This window comes from Bombus pyrosoma, linkage group LG2 (assembly GCF_014825855.1).
Source record: "Bombus pyrosoma isolate SC7728 linkage group LG2, ASM1482585v1, whole genome shotgun sequence".
Taxonomy (NCBI): Eukaryota; Metazoa; Arthropoda; class Insecta; order Hymenoptera; family Apidae; genus Bombus; species Bombus pyrosoma.
The window spans coordinates 13,180,722-13,198,966 of NC_057771.1; the positions used below are offsets into that span (position 1 = coordinate 13,180,722).

The window sequence follows — 18,245 nt, forward strand, 5'->3', positions numbered from 1 at the left end:
ATCTATAAACCTACCTATTACACGTAATTACTTAACAGTAAGAAAGCTTGTGCAATTATCTTTAATCTAATTCCAATCGAATCGTAATCAATCGTAACCCGTAATCGAATATAGTAGTTCTATCGCTAAGAGGATCGTTATCGTGTACTTTGCTCCGACAATCTAAAAATCTCGAAAAACTGCCAAGCTTCGATCAAATGAATCACTCGATAATTCTCAAAGCAAACATTGGCATCGAAACTTCTGTTTCTAATAAAAATTTACGCCTGTTCGATTAATGAACGTTACTCATAGATCGATCGGTTATCGTTCGCGTGAATGGCATTCTCTAAGGACGAACCAGAAACGGGCAACGACACGAAGAACAATATTAATCGTTCTAAGATCGACTAAGATCGCCGTGACATTCGATTACGAAGATCGGCGGCCCATCAATAATTTATTTCGATAATCTTTGACCGCCTCCAGAGGGTAGCCAGTCCGTTTAATCTGTATCGATCAGCATGGCAACCAGTTCCGGTGTTTAGAATCGGCCTAATGGGTTTCCTGAGACGTGCCATCTGCGAACCTCATTACTAACGGATGTGACCGCAAACCAATCAACCCCCGACGTTCTGTCTGGGTCTCGTGGTGGTCGTAAGACGTTGTCGCGTGCTCGTAGATTAGAAGCTGCCAGTGAGAGCTACGTATAATGCATCGAGTCGCGTTAATAAGAACAAATTGATCCTATCAAACCGTCGACGTAGATCAGAACTGATGGGAACAGGTAAGGAGGTTAATACTTCTATTCGAAGATTTGCGATGGTCGACTGTGCGGCTGACGAATGATGGACAGCGGAAAATAATAATATAACTGTCACTTTCGGATTAATCGACTAAAACTGTGCGTTATCGTTCATTCTACCCGTCTTTCTTATTCTTTTCCTTTTCTTTGCTTTTCCCCTATCTTCGTGAAATCCTCTGACTCTTCTCTTATTCCCCTATTTATTTAATAATACGGTAATTCGAGATGGAAATTAGTTGGAACTATGAATTTATTTAAACACGAAAGAGCGATTTGATTTTCAATTGATTTTTATTGGTTTGCATTATTGGCAAATGGGCATTTTCTTAATAAAACAAACCCTTCGATCGTCAAAATTGCGGGATAACCGGTGTTAGCGAGCATAATTCGCATGAAAAGTAAAAGTGGGATGGTAGATACGGAGGGTGACGGAGTGGGTGGCAGTAGGAGGACGCGAAGGATGACGAGCAGAAATGAGAAGGGTCCGAGGACGGGTTAAACCAAGTGCACATGTCGCCAAAGCGCGCGTGTCACCGGCTAGCCACGGTATATCTGGCATGCATCCATATGCAGATCCCCATTGATATGACAACATTTACATACTGCATATTCGCTCTGGGCCATATACTCGCTCGCCAATTCCCCATTGTTGGCTTTCGGCCACCAGTGCGTTTGATTGACATTATTGGTCGCGCCGCTGACACCAGATTACATTTCTATTTGCATACATTCGCGGACCAGTTTGATCCCGCGCGAATCTCCCTTCATATTTATCCCATGGACCTGTGTGTGTGTGTTTTTTTTTTTGCCGTCCACCACCTCCCATATCGCGGGGGCGACGATTTCCGCTTGGTGTTTCCGCCGTGAGGAACGAACACGATCGTCGGATGACAGCATCGCGATTGCCTTGTCCTGCATCGTGTAAAAACCAGGATTGTCTCGAAATATAGGGGAGACAAAGTGGTTTCTAATTGCTGGATAACGATTCGTGCACAGAGAGATGAAAGGGTATCGAAGCTATGATTTCGATATGGTCAGAATTATGCTATTCAAGTGATCGACATTTTTGTACTTTTGCGAAAGATACGAGTAAAAACGAGGATGCGTGGATTACAGCAACGATCTTCTTTTCTGTAAAAAGTTTAACTGTACACAGGATAAATTATGCAACGCTGACGATAGCCAAAGTTTTCTGCTTATAATTTAAAAAAAGATTGTAGAACAGGATGACGGGGCTCAAAGCAGGGTATCTTTCAAGGATTATATTCTTTCGAAAGTTATATATTTCTTACAAATATAACAACTCATTTATATATATATAGTTACTATATATACGCAATTCTTTTTAAACTAAAACATGTCTTTCTTTCATTGTTTCTACTATTGTCTGGACTATCCTCTTCTATAATATTACTCGCATAAAAGAAGCTCATTAAATTTCCTCTAAGAATCTTCCCAATCCATCAGCACCTTTCTCCACTGTTGCACATTTAAGTCACCCCGAAAAAGAAGCACGTTACACAGACTCGACATTACGAGCGCAACTTAGATTAGTATCGCTCAACTACCAACCCCAAGTGTCTCGATGATCACCGATGATCGTTATTAACAACAACGTGGACCACGGTATTTTAAAACCGATGATATAATAGCCGGTGTAAATGGAACACGCAATAACGCGTAATCCGTCCACAGAATAATCATCGGCGGGCAGAAATTAAATCGAGGGCCCATTGAGCGCACGCGGCCGTGTCTATCGCTACAGTTCTCACCCTCTCTTTAACCCTCGTTCGCGTCGCGGAAATTCGCGGGCGAAATGAAGCGGATCCGGTCTGTTCGCGGTTTCTTTGCCCGCCACGGGCACACAGAAGAAACAATGGTCGTACAACGTACAAAAGGGGACGCGTGTCAGGCGTTAGCGGCCTCGGTTAGCCCTTTATCGGCGACCCTCTGGCCCGTGAATTATGGACGCGCGCAATGGTACATGCATGGTATTGTCCGTAGACGAGCACGTCGCGGATATTAAGCGGACTGGTCGCGAATTGCGGTGGCGATCCAAGTGGAAAATGAGGCCTGCTCGGTTCGACGGCTTGGAATTTAAGAATGGGACTCGCGTCGCGTTAATTGTTCCGCTCCTCGCGCAACCTGAACGTCGCCCGCCTCGTTGACTCGCGTGGGAGAACCTTCCCTTTTTTACACCTGTGTTCTATTGGCCTGCCTTTGTGATATCATTAAGTTTCTCTATCTCTTTTACATTTTCTTTTTCTTTTAGTCTTTTCTCTTCTCTGGAAATGTCAAGGAGAATGATGAATGGGATTGATGGATATAGTCGAGATTCCATTTATTTCTCTTTCATTTTTTGTATCTTCTTTGTATTCTCTTTGTATTCTCTCTGTATTCTCTTTGGTGGAAATGTTTGTTTAGGTTTTATCTCGGAATAGAGAGAGGAAATGCGTGGATGAATGTATAATAGAAATATATAATATTTAAATAAGTTTAAGTATAAGTACAATGTGTATGCTAGACCAGATCCGTACGCTGGTAACGTTACTTTACGAAAGAGCTCCGAAGCCATGGGCCTATGGGTATTTATATAATTACGAAAAACTGGCCTGTCTGTACCCCGCTGCACCATCTGCGCAAGGCATGTTCCTAGAAAAGGCTATGAAGCTGAGAGGCTCTTCAAATTGATTTAGTGCTAAACAATACTCAGTGGCTTCGAGGACTAAGAAAACTAAACATTAGAGAAGATGTGGAGTTTTCCTTGAAGTGAAACCCATTTCAACAATGTTGAAGGAAATTCAGGTGGTCAGAATTCATACGCGACTGCCGAGGGTATAGTCTTGATCACTTGGTAATATCGTAGAAATTTCACTCTCTGGTTAATGATCTCTACAGAGTTATTTATTAATGATATAAACAGGAAACTATGGTTATTTAACGTGACGCAAATTCCGTAATTTTGCTTCCTCGCAACTCTCTAACAACTCTCACAACTCTACTCGCAACTGACTTATAGCTACCTTTTGTACCGCAGTATTGATATTCCTAGCACGCACACAGATGTGGATGACACATGGTTAAGTACTTCTTGTTTAATTACCCCGTGTCATAGAGGGCCACGGACATAGACCCATCGGGATTTTCCATCTTTCCCTGACCTGTCATCACTTTTGTTGTTTCTTACCTATAGTACATGGAGATTTTCTCCAAGGTTTTTTCTTAATACTACAATACTCTTTTTCGATCTGTATATTCATTGGTATTCTCCTCTATGGTAGATTTATTTGAGTCACATCGAGTCAAGGTCAAAAATGCTTAGATGTCAGAGTTCAGTTGATTCAAATATCACTCTCTTACTATATGTCCTATTGGATTGGCAACTAAGTGATTGCGGCTTTTGTCATTAGGTGATAATGGCAAAATCCGCAATCACTTAGTTGCCGTCCCAATATTTGATTTTTTCAACGTTCTACCCTGAGTAACCAAAAATTGATTAAAATCCGTACCCTATCTTTTATCATCGTATGCACAGAAAGAGACGGACTGATCGATGTGTTTTCGTTTTGAAATCGTAAAATAATTTCCGCTGCTAAATATGACCAGATGAAAGGTAAATTCAGGTATCAACCGTGAAGTAAAAATACGTTGTTCTGTTTCGTTCTTGTTCATTGTTCGTGAGAACGTTAAAGAAAGTGATGAACGGGACTACGACTGGTACTGGAGGGTTGAAACGGCCTTAAACTCTGCGTGAATTAAGGTGCGATATCGTACTGTTCGGTTGTGTACTGTTTAAAGGAGTAATTAGTCGAGCGATAATTATTAAAGTTTAGCGCTTTCCCGTACGTGGCTCTATTTCTCCGACGTGGTAGGACACTGTTTGCAAAGTTGCGAGAGAAGTTCGCGTATGTTAAAACATTACTTTTCTGTTTTTTTTCTCTCGTGACTAGAGTTTTCCGAGCTAACGAGCTGAAGGAACGTGTTCATCCTCGATTTCTCGTATTCCAGATAATTAGTGCTAGCATGTTCTCCGGAAACATTTCAACAACTTCCTTTGCAATAGACTTGGGACATAAAATTGAGAAATAAAATAAAAGATTCATTATGAAGATCATGTTAGAGAATATTATTATCTTATCGTATAAATCATTAGAGATTTCAGACGTTTCTGCGTTAACAATAAAATCAAGTGATTTTTTTTCAAAAGTAATTAATTACAACAATTACGGAGAATATGAGAAAGATTTTGATATATAAATTTACACGCTTCTATAGACGCGTATAATAATGCGTTTTAATGTTTGCAAGCAAGCAGATTTTTCTATTAGAGCTTATATTTATCTGTAGCTTCCTCGTCTCAAATATTATGCTTATTTTATATTTATTTCGAACAAATAAGATACACGCTGTGACGCGTAAATAAACGTGACGTCTTGTTCACTTTTACCATTTCTTATCCCGGATAAACGTTGTACGCTTCTTCGAGCAAACAATAAAGTCACGTTTTATCTAAACTGTTTACATAAAGCGCGTCTCATTGTCTGGTTTGTGCAGACGTCAGGTGGAGACGGTTTCAATCACGGAGCAGAAAACTCGGTCACGCACGAGCAGTGATTCAAGGTGGTGAACGTGCCGTAACGTTAAAATATAACGGCGTGAGTAAGTCGGTCGATAAAGACACCTCGGGATCGTGGGATCAACTTTGATCTTTACTCAATTGCGCGTTTATTTGCTACTATAGTGCTCATTACTCATAACCCACTACAATTCCCAGAAACATTCGCGTACGGTGACGAAATTTAATAAACTCTAGAAAAATCAAGTTCCCTATAGATACGTTTATTAAAAATGGATCGATAAAAATAATCGAATCATGGGAAAAGAATGTATCAAATACGTAACAAGATAACATGGTTTCGTGAGTCATATGAATTTTAGGAGCGCGCAAGTATCTACGTATCTTTGAGTATGGTAAATAGAGTAGAAAATATGTACGTGGTGGATAGAGTTATCGAGCTTTTGATAAAATATCGATTTTCTCTCGTCGCAGAAGGTTCTCAGACAAATTTCCGCGAAGGCTATTTCTGATTCACTTTGCACGTTAACAAATTTCAGAGAATCGTCGAATAATCCCATCAATTAGCAAATTTGAACATCTCGATGGTAATTCAATCTCTCCAGATAAGATATTTTTATGTTCGAGGGGAAAATTATGTAGAGTCATAATATATGTATCACTTGGTCGATTTTGCAATAAGAAAAATAAGAATAGATTACAATTTGCTCTCAACGCTTTCATATTTCCAATTCCTAACGAGTCAATGATCAATTAAATGATAAATATATTTGTCCTTTGTAACGATGTCTCTACTTTCAGTGCATTGTGTCTTCACAATTGATAAACGAAGAATGCTTCCCAAACCAAAAAGTATGAAAATCACATAATCTTGAATACAGATCTAAAGAAATAACTATTTTTCCCTTTCCGATCCATCCATCGAATCATCGTTGTATTTCGCGCTATTTCAAACCAATCCATCGCTCTGATCAATTTCCTATCTACTTCGCGCCATTGCCAAAAACTTGTTCAAAACTTTCTGCTTGCCTTTCTACAAAAACAACCCCTCGAGAAACCCAGAAAATCCAGCTACGCTAATAAAAAATTCACGAATCGCCATCACGAAATAAGTAGTGGTTCCGCATCGAAACTCTGGTCGCTGAACTTTTTCGCGACGACGTAACTAGTTGATTTACAGCGAGCAAATCGGAATGAATCACATTATCGGGCGAGTGCCGCGACGATAGTCGTCGCGAGGCAGCAGGGGCCGGAGAAAAAGGCGATAAAGCCGTGGCGACAGGCAGTCTAGCGCGATACGGAGCGAGCGTAAACAGAGAGACACGCGCGTGCCAGCGCGAGTCACACCTGTGCACCGCGCCGCGCCGCGCCGGTGCTCTCGAAACGCGTATCGGAGTCTTGACTTCTCTCGAGGCCGTTTCCCCGTCGATCGACGACCAAATGGCCCGAATATCGCGTCACGAGACCGACCACAGCACCGGGGGATGATTTATAATGCCTGGAGCGAACCGAGAGGGCTGTCGAGAAACATGTGGGTGGTGTTGATTCATGGGGTAGAATTTGCTTCTCTAAAGTGCTGTTTCTTTGGTTTTCGATTGTTTCTAATCGATCTAATGTATTAGTCATTGAAAAGATGGTTTGAATTGACGATTGAATATTTTGAGGGCACATAGGGGCGATAATGCAGGGGTAGTTATTTTTCTATTAAGAAATTGTATACAGAATTGTATACTTTTTAGAGGGAAAACAATTTTAATCGATTTAATGTATTGAATTTTAGAAGGAAACGTTAATACAGTATTTGGTTATTTGGAGGGAAATGACGAGAGGGTAGTAAACGATGTTTGTTTTTTGTGAATTATGTACAGTTAAAAATAATTCATTTAATATATTGATTTATCAAGAAGAAAGTTCTAATGGGGATTCCATTCATTTTGTGCAAATAGGGGAGATGATGCGAAAATGGTAAAGGACTTTTCTTGCTTTTTGAAGAAAAAGAAATTTCAATCGATTGGAAACAATCAACCAGATGTATTGGTAATGTGAAAGGAAGGTTGGCACGGAGGGTTTCTTTTTGTGTAAATAAGGGAAGTAATAGGAGCGTAGGAAAAAATTGTTGTTTCAAAGAATCGTATACAGAGTTGGTACATAGTTTGATCGATTATATTCCAGAGAGATTTTATACCTATATTGTAAATTATATTTTGAAGTTAAAAGCTTTTAAAGCTTTGATGGTTTATATGAGATTTTATAACGTATCTCTTTCAGGTGAAAGAAAGGAAAAAGTGTAATAAAGAGTCGCGATACGGCGCGCTCTTATCAAAAGCCGACCGTCAATCTGTAGTGATTCATAGAGCGTTATGAAACGATGGCCATAAGTACGTGAGATATCGAGCATCCACGCTCTTGGTTTATCTCGCTACTAGCCAGACATTACCCACCGTTTACCATCAATCTTAGCCATTTCTTGGATACTACTATTATTAACATTCGTATTAAACGTCGACGTATTTCAAAGAAGTGGCATTTCGTTGCGTCTTAAGTATGTACATGTCACCATTAGCGACAAAACCATTTTCTCCGTTCGTTGCGTCATTCAAACGCATTACCTTGCGAATAAATAAAAGATCAGATCGCTTGGAGCGTGTTTCCCTGGCAAAAACAGCTTTACAGTTGTTTTCATTATTGCCACAACACTCCATAAATCGTTGACAGCATACTTTCGCGTGAACGCGTCCGATTGTTATTTCGCCTGAAGAGCTCTGACCTAACGCAGTTGGTAGATGAAAATGGAAACGTTGGAAGTAAAAAATTGTTGTTGGATGCGTTCGATCGAGAAACGAGAAAAAAGGAGAAAAAGGAACGAGGTATGATAATCGTGTCACGCAATGATCGTTGCATAACACAGTAATGTAACTCTTCACGGTCTATCAACGAACATTGGCACAGCTGCGAAAGACCGGCAGGCATGAATAACCCGCTGCACTCTGTTTGCTCATCGTTGGTCAAGGCTGCCGAGCGATCTTCCGGCGCTGCGTGGCGGGTAGAAAAATCGTTGATCGTTTGCAATTCGTTTTATAGATATTCCGATGTCGGTTGTTCGTTAGTGAAGATAAAGATTCACAAAGATTAAAAGGAAATGTGTCATAAAAAATTTTATGAATCTTCCGATCTGGGATATTCATTATCAAACAACGACGATAAGATCTGATGATAAAAATTAGGAAAGTTGGATGTCTCATATGTTGCTTTTACTTGTTTACTTAAAATTATCGGATATATTAAATTAGACACAGAGAACGTATAAATAAATTAAATTAATTAATATGTCCCGTAATAAATGATACTGCTGTTTGATTGTAATTTAAGTCGTATTTTAATTTCCACTTCGTTTACATAGTAGATTCACAGAATTATTATAAAGACACAGAAATTCAGAGAAAGATGTTTCGTTTGGAATTAAATGTTTCGATCTCTTCAATTATAGAAAACATAATTTAGCTAATCGAATTTAGGTATTTCGATATTTAGTTCGCTTGCACGGAAGAGAAGTTACAGAGTATTAAGGTTAAAGCCTGGTTTAGTTACAGATTCCTTGATGTATCAAGCCATAAAGGGTTGATATTCGATTCACCCTCTGACGTTAAGAACGGACTATGCTCCTGACAATTCCATTCGAAACAAAATTCGTGAAGCGTCTAATGCACACGAGCGTCACGCATAATTGCTCGAGGCAACGGGACCAACTATAGCTAGCGAGCCCCTCGACCGGCTTCGCTTTTTATCACGGCAATTAATATCACTTGATATCCCGACCAAGTCGCGGCCACGGCACATAAATTCGACGCTCGAATAATTTCGTACATAATTCAACCCTTTCGGCCATAACTCACGTCGACGAGATGAGTCGCTTCGCTGCGACTTAGTATATAACCTTGCTTTTTTCTCAATTTTTACCACGATTTATTCGTCTTTAAGCGTTTCTCAAGTTTAGTTTGTCAATTTGAAATTCCAAAGAAGAACGTTTCGTATGGATCAACCTAAGAATAGTAACTTTCTTATTCCTAAACGCACATGATACGCAAAAATATATAAAACATTGAAAATGTGCTACTCATTATGATGTTTGGTAGGTGAAACGAATGGCTGCGTAGATCTCATTTTAGTTAGCTTCATAAAAATATAAATTTGCACCAAGACCTGCAGTCTATTAATTACACGTTTCTTCTTTTTTAATGTTCTCATAGGAGACGATTGAAATTTAAAAGAAGATTTGATATAGGTTTATTCATAGTTTCGTGATTCTCATCATTCGCTAATCACGAGAACGTCGATGGAGGCCATGATCTCGAGACGAAGGATCAAGATCGAATCAAGCACAGACCGCTTAATCGCGCTCGCCAAATAAAAGCACGATTCTAAAAGCACGACAGCACGTGGCACGAATGACAAACGCGCGAGTCGCGTTCGACTCGAGCAAATAAGCCGATTATCCTTCGTGGCTCGTTGCGCTCGTTGCAGCCGTCTTTCAACTTTCTTCGTCCCTTTTCACTTTGTGTTATATGCATTATTCGATGATAGAGACGCTTAATTAGTAACCGCTATGAACTGCCGCTGAGTGACACGCGAGTAATCGTGCTTCTCCATGAGCGATCGTAATATTGTGATTTTTAGAGGGATACCAACGATGCGTTTCTTCTTGCTTCTTGTTTTATAATGTTTAAGATATAAACGTGAATACGCCTGTTGGAATATTTCAACGATTACTTAAAAATGTTTTGAAAATATTAAAGCATTCAGATCAATGGTTAAGCGATTTTCATAAATTGGAGATTATTAATATAGTTGAAAATGTACGGGTGAGAGTTCGAAACTTTTACAAACAGCAGTTACCGATTATTACTAGGTAATATTACTATAAATTCCAAGGCCAAGAAATTGTGAATTCCAATTGATGAAAGTACGGAAAATTGCCCAAGTTATGACAACAGTGTTAGAACTTTGAGCTCTGATTAATAGCAGATAACAAAGCAGTAACAATAATCGAAGATTACAAAACTATCTAAATTGTCTAATATCCGCTATTTATATAAACATTTTCCCATTTTATTATTTTATATTGTTATACATATTACATATATATATATATATATATAAATTAAATATTATATATGAACAATATTATATACAAATCAAACCGTGACATTTCCATCAAAGTTTCCCAATTCGTCCACCGCAATTCCAACCTACTTCACACTTTGTTCACCTGGAACCACCAGCAGCGGTGTAATATCACAGAGACACGCCACTTCCTCCTTTGAGCCGCGGAAACGAGCGTTCAAACGTCCTGGCTCGTAAAGTCAATAGCCTGGTCGCAGACCCAGGTGTCACTGTTCGAACGTTGCAATTACATCTACCGGTAGAATGAGACAGCAAGGGAAAAAGAAAAAATAAACGAGCAAAACACGATGGTCGATGCACGAAAGGCAAATGAGGAGGCTGATGTTCGTCGTTGTGACCATTGACAGCGGTGGCGCTGACCGTGTAATTATGGCACTTTTTAAAAGCTCCCGGGCCCGCACGCGCGTCTCTTTATTACGATGCACGGGAGCTGAATTTCGACCCCCGACGGGCAAAGCCGCAGAACCACCCCAACCGGTCGTATTGTCGGCTTAATAATACGGCAAACGCGCAAAGTGCGGGACTCCTTGCGCGTACACGCCACTGACACCGTATAATCACATCCCGTCACACCTTCTGGCCATGATTCATACGCGTTACGGGTATCAAATACTGGGAAACCGGGGCAAACATCGCGGTATTCCATCGACCAGCGCATCCGTAAATTTGTTAATTATAGGTTTTCAGGATGTCATTGGCGATGGACGTTCGTGTCGACAGGAAGTTTGACGTCTTGGAAGGGGATGGGGTTGGTTCAAGTGCATGGGCAATGTTCCGGATAATCGTTGCGCGATTTCGACGACCGTGTACGCTCGAAATTCTATGATGTGTGACATCTGTCTGTAAAAATTATGTTTGTAACAGCTCTGCTTTTTTATTCGTATAGTTGGTTAATTTGGTTTCCTTCTCAATTTTGTGCCAATCTAACTTTAAAATGTGTACCGTAAGTGTTTCAAACTTATCTTCGTAGATTTTATTAAGCTAAGTTATGAAACAGAGAAAATCCCATCAAAATATAAAACATATAAAAATTAAAAAATTAGTTTTTTCGGCTCCATGACTTATGACCTATCCTTGGATAATTGTTTTACTTTTTATTCAATGTATAAACAGAGGAGTTTGTTTTTCTTCGCTCTTCAATCTCGCTCCATCTTCCACTTCCAGAAACTCCTTAAGTATCACAAGACTTGCAGACCAAACATATCCAACCGAACCACACACGCAAAACATTTGAAACTCCGCTATAACCACCAAAGAAACACAACTCCTTGCCTTTCCTACTAAAAAAAATGCACAACTTTAAATGAAATAATCGTATCTAAAAGAACGCGGCTCCTCTTTACAACTCAATCGCGTAGATCATGGCGCGCAAGAAGATGGCATGGTAGCGTCCGTATAAAACGTCTGCTAACCCCTTCCGCTTTACATAATTGCGTAATTCCCAAAGAGGCACAGCGCGTTTCACGGGTCGCTGCAAAACCAAGGAACGAGCAGTTTTCCGCGCGCGGCGATCGCCGCGCTTCCGCTTTTTGCTCGCGGAGCACCGCAACCGCGGCGAACAGAAACGAGCATCTCGTACTGCGTGATGCGTCGCAAGAAAAGCGACGAAAGTAGCTGTACTCGCGTCCTCCGGCACGAATTAGCCCTCGCCGGTGCGGAACGAACGCTTCTGATCCTCCAAGAGGCTGGAACGGGTAGCCCACAGAGTACAGACGCTTGCTAGGTAAAACGCGTCACTTCTTTCTTTGGTTGTGGACATAAAACGCTTCCGAGTAGGCTGTTCTTCTAAGAATACCATGGCGCCTGTGCTTCGGGATTCTATGTTCCGATTCTGGATCGAGTTTATTGTTTCGACCATTACAGGTTATTACAGGAGAAAGTTTGCAGTTTGCAGCTCGTATTTTTTAAGTTAAACAATTACAATTATTATGAAACGAGAATCAATTAAATGAAGAAGTCAATATCGGATCTAGGACAGAAAAATTATTGTTTACAGCGATTACGATTAACAAAATTAACGCTTAAGAAGGCTTTTGAGAGTGGGACGATTTCAACTTTAGAAAACTGAACAGTTGTGTGTGTGTGTGTGTGTGTGTGTGTGTGTGTGTGTGATTAGTCAAATTGATATTCAATATATGTGTATGATTTATTATATTATACTTATGTACTTATATCTCAAACAATACTTTATATGATACGATTACTTATATCGTAGTAATAGGAACGTCGATATTTCTAAACATTGAATGGTAACTGGAAGAAAATGGTATTAAAGAAAAATTGTCATAAGAGAAAATTGAAGTAAATGTTTGAGAAAACTAATTACATATATATGTTACATTTTATATTTGTATGTTTTAAAATGACGCTTCAATTGAACAAGAAGTACGTGTATCTATATGTCAGTATCTCTCAGGTAGTTAATATTAGTAGAGGTAGCGGAAGTGCTAAAAGTACCAGTCACTTTATTGAATCAAACCAGTGATCGTTTCTAAATGATAATTTTTCTTGTTTCAATAATAACTTATCTTCCACAAGGATTTTGGTACACGTGTTAATCAGTTCAAACAACAAGATTACTCCTTTATATGAATTCTTGATCCCCAATCTCTAAATCCTTTTCCACTCCAATCTCCACAAATACACTCCTCTTCACGTTTTACCAATCGAACGACAGAAAACAGCCAAGCGAGGAAGCCAGCAGCCCCGTTCGGTTAATACTTTAATTAAAAATCCAGCCACTGAGAGGAGAGCAAAGGAGGTGTCGATAATCGGCGAGTGTCCTTTACCCCCTGTTTGCTCGAGTTCTTTATCCGTGACAATCTCGAGGAAAATCTGAAGCTTTCGACCGGCCGCATAATCCTGTCGCATTAAAGCGTCGTCTAGTCGTTTAAAAAAGAAAGAAAAAAATTAAAAAGATAAAGACGATAAACATAGTGACGCGGATATGACTGACAAAGGAAAGGAAAGAGGAAGAAAGTTATATTCTCGTTTCTCTGTTCTTTCGACGCGGGCTATAGCTTCGAAAATGAGAAAGACGCTGCCAGAGAATGAAAGCAGCCACAAAAGTGCGGTTTGCAAGGGATAAAACATGCGACTAGGAGGCGCGAGAGTTAGAAAGGGAAACGGGGAGCAAGTCGGTGGCACCCTTGGGCGATGATACGAAAATACTGACACGCGGCCGAGGATTGATCCGCGACACGTGCCCTCAATGCCGCAATCAACGTGGCTGACTGACGTTGCACGAGACGAGACCCGCAGCTCGATGCTTTATTTATGAACGATTTGAAAGCCTATCCGTTGGATCTGGATGGTCCGTGGCCGTTTTAAAGGGAGGATCGATGTTTGACGATCCGATAAAGGGCATCGGTGATTCCTTTTTTAATGAGCACGGGGATACTCGCCAATGTCGCCTCGGTCTCGCTGATAAACAGATAGGGAGGTGTTTATTCGGCGTCGAAATTGGGAAATCGAGCTGAATGCCGGCGCTTCCAGGGGAATTTATAAACGGGACACCGTTGCTTTGATGTAAAATTAAATCGACTAAATATTGTATAAGTGTAGAGTTTTATTAGCGTCAGAATTATTAATTTCCTTCTTACCGTTGAATAAATTTTTCAAGCTTCGTGGGCATTGATGTCGAGTTCATTCGTGTCAGAATCATTAATTTCCTGGAATTTTTCAACTTTCGTAAAGTATTATACACGGTTTATTAGTGTCAAAGTTATTAATTTCCTCGTTATTACTATCGAATGAATTTTTCAATCTTCACAAGTATTATGTAGAGTCTATTAGTGTCAGAATTATTAATTCTCCTGCTACCTGTGCCTCTGAGTTTCAGAAATTCGACACGCAATTCTATATACCCTTAAACACTCTCAACTATAGGACATCATTCGACAAACACGAGGAAAGCTTTTACAATATTCCACAAAGTCATAAATCATAAAGGCGGAACAGAAGAATTAAGAGCATTTAAAACAGCGTTTAGAGCAGCGAATAAAGGGACAATCGATCACATCCACGGTTCGACGCTCGGTCCACAAAGGGCCTGTCTCGATTGAACGCTTTAAAAGGGAGGGGAAATCTCGGTGGCCACGACAATGAAAGGTCGGGACAGGGATATTTTCCATCCCCGTGATATCCACTTATCCGTAGCGGCCACGAGATCCCGTGGCGCGATCCTAAGGAGCGAGTGGGTCGCGAAATTCTCATCCTCGCTTCGAATTATTCCGTCCATCGAGGGGAACCGATAGAGAGAGGGCCAGTTTTCAGCGAGATCTACGGCCGTCCGGCTTCTTTTGTCCGCTCGAATTGCCATCCCCCCGTGACAAAGATGCCTCTAAATTGAAAAATCCATCCGTGAAACGGGAGGACAGTTCTGGTTGGGCTGTGACCGCCCTCGTGCAATCGCCACCAGAAAGAGATCCACCACAGACACAGTGTTCTCAAAAGTTCTCGTTCAACCGGCCTGTCTGTACAAATGTATCCTCTTGACCTGACCTTCGCCGTCCTCGCTTCTAAAGCCTCGTTGGGATTAGCTAAGTTGCTTGAACTCAATCGTCTTGCATCTTACTTCAAGTGCATATAAAAAGCGTTAAAGGAGACTATATAACGTAGTGGTAAATGTTGTGACGAAATAAAGTAATGGAAAATGTTAAAGAATAATGCGATTGTAATTATAATTATTATTATAATTGCATATGTGTTTATTGTCATACTTTGTACATAAATATAAATATAGTTGTATATAATATGAAATACATGACGTATAATTGAGCATAGAAAGTGGAAAACTGGATATAATATTACTTGAACTATTAAACTTGCAATAATAATATAAATGCTGTTTGCTTCAAATTCAACAAACAGTTGAAAGAAGCTCAACTTCGCTTGGAACTTGATTGGATTTTTCAGAATCAAGCAAAGTAACGAACGAAGTGGTATCATGCTAAGAATGTGAGAGACTCTGCACAGAATTCGACTCTGATTCTTCTTCCTCGTTCTTCGATCTTTCTCTTCTTTTTTTTTTTTTTCGCTTCATTACAGGGCCGTAGAGAGTATTACGGAAGGACGATATTGGACCATTGGTGAACGCTCGTAGAGAAAAATATATGGCTAAATAGAACAGTGGACGCGGTGTTTTATGGTTAAACGGAGAGCAGGAATGTGAGGAAATTTATGTCTTATTCCGTGGACCGAACTCGGTCTACCGTGTTATTGATCCTTGATTAACTCGGACCCTGGAATCTTTTTAATTTGCTCCAACTTCCAACGTACGGGGATAACTTTAATTTCTCGATTAATAAACCGTAGTTATATGCGATTGTTCCTGATGTTAAGAAATTTTTAAATATGAAGTACTCTAAATACTATTGATTTATTTACAAAGCTTGAGAAACTGAATATAAGTTCTTATACAAAAATTCTCCGACTGATTCTCAAAAATTCACAAGAAGGAGCCAGTCATAATTCGTTTGTAAAGGAAAAACATTCTTTCAACTTCGAATAAAACATGTGAATATTTCACGATAAATACGAAACTAATCTCAAGCTATACTTGCCAGGAAATTATTCATCCTTTTAAACATCAAACAACACGTGTTTTGTATCACTCCGTGTTTCTTATCGTCTTTCACAATAAATAGAAAATCAATCCCAAATCATGTTCCCCCTCTAAAAAGAATCATTTCTCGTCCCAAACATCAAATCCCCACGAACAGCCTACTATCATTTTCACGCCAATTTTTCCAAGCCACCGACCCAAAACTCTTCATCCATCAGCAACAAAAATGCTCTTCCACAGCCCGAACACCGAATTACCGCGAGATCCCCACATGTATCCACCCTTAAACGTATCTAATTATTTCTATCCGATCAGGAACACTTGATCGGATCCGCTCGCTGAAAATTCGATTTTCCCTCTCTCGTCAGCTTCTCACCTGGTTCACCTGAGTCGCATTTTTCACGGGGATTAGTCGCGACGATACGCGTCCCCCCTTTTGTCATCGCCGGGTGGCGTCTTTGCTCCTTTGCATCGGCTCCAATTTGGCGAGGATTTGTTTCGGCACTTGGGGTGTGGTAAGCCGACATGAGACCAACGCTGCCGGCGCCGCTCCTAATAACGAGGAATTATCGCTGCGATACAATGAGCCCGCGGGAAATCCTCTTTGATGTCTACCACGGAAAATAATACCGTCCTAATAGAGTGAGATTATGGGCAACGACGTCAACGACGACGACAACGACGACGACGACGAAGGGAGTCATGCGCGTCGCGACGCTCCTCCGCAACGACCATCGCCACGGAATGGTAACCGTTTACCCCTGATTTGTGTGTTCAATTTCGACCAGTAAGAGGGATACGATTAGGTTTTAGGGGTTGCAAGTTTCGCGAAGTGACGAAACTTTTGCTGCGGGGCGGGAATTTTAAGAATACGGGACAATCAGAAGATATAGATGCCCATAATGTAGGAAATGGAATAAATATATCAATGACTTTTTGCAATAATACGAAATAAGATTGAAGCGAAATATTCCCCCTATTTCCCCTTTGCAATCCAAAACATTTCAACATTAGTAGAAACAGGATAAATATTTAGTCAGTCTTGTCCTGTATATAGTTTGGACATCAGAAGCACAAAACGTAGGACTATTTTAATCCACCAAATTTCTTAGACTGTTGTTAATAAATCCAAAATCCTTTAGACCTTTCCAAAGCTCCAATGAAGTATAACTAAACTACGAATATTTGTATAAATTTATATTATTACGAACAAATTTTATAATAAATAAGTACAAAAGCACAAATATTCTAAATACAACTGTACTAAACTTCCTTCGCTAATTCTGTTACGTGTACTGAGTAAACCACTACAAGAACTCACTCTCCATTCTCGATCTTCTCTTAAATATTATAACAAATACTTTAGTTCAGATATCGTGTATAATTTTGCATATTATACATATTCTGCATATTCTCGTATGCGTCTATGTTTCAACCATATAATTTCATCAAACATCCTTTAATTCTATAACATCTTAAGCAAACCACCGCGGGAACAACCCATGCTTCATCCCCAATTTCTCAAATTAAATGCCAACGTCGGCCACAAAGCGGGCCGAAAATTACCCCCCATCGAACCGGCGATACAAAAATCACCGTTTCAATTACGAGACGGCTGAGAAACCGTGTCGAAGGACTCGGTCGATTGCCAGGAACAATCAAGCACACCCTAAAGTGTTGCGTACGCCCGCAACGCGCCTCCGCGTTTCGAACCAGGCGACATCGGATGTATCAGAAGGCTAATTGTTTTTCGCTGTCAGTTGCACCCTATTTGGTCTTGTCCGAAGCACACGGCCCTTCGGGCTACGACGATCATTGGTCGACATTTGGGCGCGAGCACGCCTCGAATTACACGCTGGAAAGGATAAAATAATTACACGTCGTCCCCCTTTTCTTCTACTTTTTTTTTCCACCACCGTACCTTTCGTTTCTTTCTTTTCCGAACGAGACAGGCCAAGCTATACGCGTGAATCTGGTGAAAAAAAGTTTGGGGGAACACGTGCTGTGGACGTACCGAATTTCGCGAGAGAAATGGGTGCTATACGGAGAAAGGAATTTCCTTTATACATTCGTTTGTGCGGTCGGTTTTAGGATTGATAGTGGTTTGTACAAGACTCGGGATTTGAAAGTTTCAGATC

General features: G+C 40.3%; 1 protein-coding gene across 3 annotated transcripts in view; it reads left to right on the forward strand.

Moving 5' to 3' along the window:
- LOC122575485 overlaps nucleotides 1-18,245 on the forward strand; it is a 195,951-nt gene that overhangs the window by 44,187 nt on the left and 133,519 nt on the right. The window lies entirely within an intron of this gene.